Here is a 5,006-nt window from a genome sequence, read left to right as displayed (position 1 = left end):
ACTACTACTACTACCACTACCACTACCAACCACTACTACTACTACCACTACCACCACCAACCACCACTACTACTACTACTATTGCTGCTACTACTACTACTACTACAATGACAATGATGACAGACTAGACCTTTGGCTTCATTAGTGTAGGATATTCATGATTGAGAAGGCTTCTTATACCAATGCAGCTTATGGTTTAGAATGTTAAGAGGGCATTGGGTACAGAAATAACTTTCTCAGCTCCCCATGTCCAGATTTGTCAGATTTGGTCCTTGAACCAAATTCTTCCTGACTGTAAGGCTATCTAAATAGCTACTTTGCAACATTTCTCCTTTACATGCACACATACATATGCATACATATACATACACATTATGCATAAATATAACGTGTTAGTACTATGTGTTGGTTTAGTTATAAGTATGTATATATGTATATGTAAGTTTATGTGTGTGCATATACATATATTTATGTATGATTTTACATATATTTATATATCTGTAGACATAGCTCTATCTCTTTTTATGTGTCTATTGGGAGTGTCGTGTGCAGCACATGGAAGTCACATATACTGTGACTCCTGACTGGCGGACAGAATGATGAGCTTGATGCTGTTTGTACTTGTAAAGGATATAAGGAGTTGATTCAGGAGCTCTTAGGGAAAGACATGTGGACAGAGGAGACATCAGGGATGAGAGAGACTTTGGGATAGCAGATATACACAGGAAGCCATTTGGGTGAGAGCCGGGTTACATTTATTTATATCTTCCTAGATATTTACACACATCCACACACAAATGGGCATAAAATACACAAATGCACGTACGTAAGTATGGGTTTTCTTTTCCTACTATTGTCACTACCACATCTTGATCAAAATTTGCAAAAGAAAAGTAAGAAAATTCACCACGTCCATGTTAGTATCTCACAGGTGTCAACATTTGGGAAGGAGTGGGCCTGTATGTTGCTTCTCCGATGCTGTAAACTGATCTCTTCCTCTTCAGGTAACCTTGCAGCTGTGATCTTGTTAGCAGGAGCAGAATAACCGTTTTATAGAAAAGCCATTTTGATTAGAATATATTTGAATTTCATTAAAATATTTGGTCCTGCAATTCCAAAGCTTCACTTGCAGACTTCATTTCCATGTTCCTTGAGAAAGAACACAGTCACAAATTAAGAGGTGAAGGGAAACTCATTAAAAAATTGGTAGAAACAAGCATGATGGCATAGGCCTTTATTGCCTTCATCTTGGGAAGCTAACCTATATGTCTGTCCCTGTTTCTTTTTATCATCCATCTATTTCTTTTATTTACTGGTTAGTGAGGTGGTTATATCCCCTAAATAGATTGGAATCTACCTAAAGGCAGGTCCCATTACTGTCCCACTTTTGTCTTGGAATCCTCAGCATCTAACACAATGTCTGGTACATAGTATGCCTGGTGCATTGATTGAGCTTAGGAGTTCTGAGCTACAGTGGACTAAGCTAATTGGGTGTCCACAGTCAGTCAGCCAACAAATATTTATTAAGCACCTACTATGTGTCAGGCACTGTGCTAAGGCCATTAAGTCCAACACCAATATGGTGAGTCCTTGAGAGTGGGGAGGGAGGCACAAGGATGCCTATTGAGGGGCGGGGGGCCCCATATTGGAAATGAAACGGATTAAATGCCACCACACTTCCATCTCAGATAAGATAGGGAGACCTAGTCTCAAAAAAAAAAAAACAAATGAGGAAGGAATGAATGAGAATATTTATTGTGTATTTGTTGTACTACCAAGAACAGCATGACACAATGGCTATTATGCTGGACTTAGAGGTAGGAAGACTCGGGTTTAAATCCCGTTCAAAATCCTATCTATGTGACTGTGTACACACCATTTTATTTCCCTGCACAGCATTTCCTCATCTATAAAATGAGAAGGCCAGAATAGATTTACTCCAGTTTTAAAGCATGATTTTATGATTCTATTAACTTTTTTGGGACATTTCAAGAGAAAAAGAAATAAAGCTTATTATTTAATGTTAATATCTTTGCTTTAGGGGATGAATATAATCTATAATGAATCTTATAAAAATCTCTTTCCCTTGGGATGTTGATGAAAGGAACAGAGTGTATAGATTCAAAGATATTTTTTATAGCGTATAGAAAGGCCATCACTAAATAGATAGTCATTTTAGGGAAAAAAACCCTAACTTTGCTGGATTTGGAATCAGGAAGAGCTAGATTCAAATCCTGCCTCAATAGTTACTTGCTGTGTGGTCCTGAGCAAAGCCATTTAAATCCTGTTAGCTTCAGTTTCCTCTCTAGGGATAATAATAGGTATAGTATCGAAGTCACAGGCCTTTTGTATGGCTTAAATTAAATCAATGAACAGTGAACTGTTTCTGTTGAGGGTAACATCATTCTTACAGTTATATACTCTGGTCTGTAACCTGGCACTCATTACTGACTCTCTTCACTCTTTCTCACCCCTCATTTCTAATGAGTTTCAGAGTCTTCTAGATTCTACATCTGCAGTGTCTTTCACATCCATCCATCCCCTCTCTCTACTCACACAGAACTATTCTAGTTTAGACCCTCCTTACCTCTCACCTGGAAAACTAGGGGAGCCTTCTAACTGTTCTCCCTGAAAACAGTCCTCACTCTCTTCTCCAAACTAGCTTCCACATAGGAGCCAAAGAGATATTCCTGAAACATAAATCTCATCTCATTGCACCTATGTTCCAGAAACATCAATGGTTCTCTTGTCTCTATTCTAAAAGAAAACATTTAAAGGTATTTAAAAACCTTTTGAGTTTTGCTCCAAGACTGTGCATTTCACTTAGATTGACTGACCTGTTTTTTCCCACCTCCATGACTCTTTGCCCAGGCTGTTCTCTGTACCTAGAAGATTCTTTCTTCTTCTCTTTTTCTTGTAACATCTGGATCTCTTCCAGGCTTCACTCAAGTGCCATCTCCTTCAAGCAACTTTCCCCATTTCCCCTAGTTGTTAGTGACCCTTGAGATTTATTTGTATTTAATTTAAGTTTGTGTAGATACATTTATTTATATACTATATATAGATATGTATATGTTTGTCTATATAGCTATCTACTTATCATCTATCTATGTCTGTCAATCTATCATCTATTTGTCTACCTACCTATCTTTGTTCTCATCTTTTTCTCATCTCTCTCCCCTACTCTCTCTTTCCTTCCCTCTCCCTCCCTTCCTCTTCCTCCCCCTACTTAGCATCTCTATGTATGTATGTATGTATCTATCTGTCTGTCTATCAGTCTATCTGTCTGTCTATATCAATCATCTATATCCATCTATCTGTTTAAATGTCTGTCACTGTCTCTTTTTATCATCCATCTATCTCTTTTATTTACTGGTTGATGAGTTTGTTATATCCCCTCAATAGACTGTAATCTACCTAAAGTCAGGTCCCAATTACTGTTCCCTTTTGTCTTTGTATTCCCCAGCATCTAACACAATGCCTGGTACTTAGGAAGCACTTAATAAATGTTTGTCCATTGATTGCTTGGTTGAATATATCAAAGAGGAAGCTTGCATATTAGTTTGCTGAGTAATTCCTTGACCATCATAATCGGTGGATTTGGATTCAAAGGACTTGCATTCAGATTCTCATGCTGCGAGTGACTGTGCTACTCTGATACTACTGATACTACAAGGTATCAGTTTTCCTCAGTTGTCAAATGAAGGTTTTGGGCTGTATGATTCTCTAAATATTATGGAGAATAAACTATTCAAGAGAATTAATAAATCATTGAGATGAAGACCAAGGGACTTTGGCTAGAAGTACAACCAAGCCTTCCATCTCTCTCCCTTTCTTAATCACTGGACTAAAATATAAGGAGAAATTGATATTGTGAAATTCCATTTAGGCTTAGACCACCCGGACAAAGGCCACCCAGTTTATATACTAACAAAAATATTTAATACTGGTATTTGTAAGAGAAATTTGGAACTTTATAGGACAGATTGGGCAGCCAAATGCATAAATTAGGAATGTAGTAAAATAGGAAAAATGCTAATACTTTATGGATTTAATAGAAATTTCATTACATGGTTGGAAGGTTCTAGTAAATATTTGCATGACTTCATCCAAATCTTACCAGGAATTAATATATTCTGCTTCAGACATCTCTATAATAGAAAAAAAATCAAGAGAGAAGATAAATATCTTCTTCTTTCCCTTTCCTGCTGTTATGAAATTGAGAGATTGACATATGGGGAAAGTTATGAAATAGAGAGAGATTTAGATAACAAGAGTAAGAGACAAAATTGTTAATATCAATCCAAGGCTGGGTCTGTATGATGTCAAAGCAACCGCTTAGAGCAATGAAAACCCAGGGCAGTTTAGCCATTTGGTGAAGGAGTGAATGAATTCTTTCTACTGCCTTGATTTGTTTTTCAGTGAACTGACAGATCAATTCAGTGAAGATAGTGAACCTTATAATGAACTGTGTGGACACAGAAAAAGATGAGAGGATGCTTAGAAAAGAGAAAACCAGTTAACACCAGGCTAGGGATACAATTTTTCAAGTGAGTTAAATAAAATAAAAATAAATTTAGTTGGAATTTCAGAGAAAATTATCCATTTACAGAAATAAGAAGAGTTCAAAGGCTTATTTTTCATATTCTAAGGAGTACTTTAAAAATCTTGAAGAAGTAATGATAATAATAACTCATGTTTCTCTGGTCCTTGATTTACAAAGTACATTATTTATAACCATCCTGCAAGAGAGACTAATCCCATGTTTGCAAGGATTAGATTTTGTGGCCTATAAATTATATATATATTCTTTCTCGATTTCCTTACTGTATGCTCTGTGTGGCCTGGGGGGGGGGAGGAGGCAGAGAGAGAGAGACATACAGACAGAGACAGAGAAAGGAGGAGGAGAGGAGAAGAGAGAGAGAAGGGGAGGAGGGAGGTGAAAGAGAGAGAGAGAGTAGAGAGAGGAAGAAGAAGAAGAAGAAGAAGAAGAAGAAGAAGAAGAA

The 5,006-nt window shown here is 37.1% G+C and overlaps 1 protein-coding gene and 1 long non-coding RNA gene across 2 annotated transcripts in view; one reads left to right on the top strand and one right to left on the bottom strand.

The window, feature by feature from the left end:
• Window positions 1-5,006, top strand: part of DNER (delta/notch like EGF repeat containing) — a 356,232-nt gene that overhangs the window by 260,098 nt on the left and 91,128 nt on the right. The window lies entirely within an intron of this gene.
• The window catches only part of LOC138174364 (uncharacterized), a 24,484-nt gene continuing 20,210 nt past the window's right edge, over window positions 733-5,006 (bottom strand). The window contains exon 3 of the long non-coding RNA XR_011171691.1: window positions 733-1,149. This is a non-coding gene — a long non-coding RNA (uncharacterized lncRNA). The remainder of the gene's footprint in view (window positions 1,150-5,006) is intronic.

Source organism: Petaurus breviceps, unplaced genomic scaffold (assembly GCF_028583685.1).
Source record: "Petaurus breviceps papuanus isolate PSGF00001 unplaced genomic scaffold, PetGlider_PUasm1.0 688, whole genome shotgun sequence".
Lineage (NCBI taxonomy): Eukaryota > Metazoa > Chordata > Mammalia > Diprotodontia > Petauridae > Petaurus > Petaurus breviceps.
Note: the sequence above shows the minus strand (reverse complement) of the source record. Positions and strands in the feature narration are given on the sequence as shown.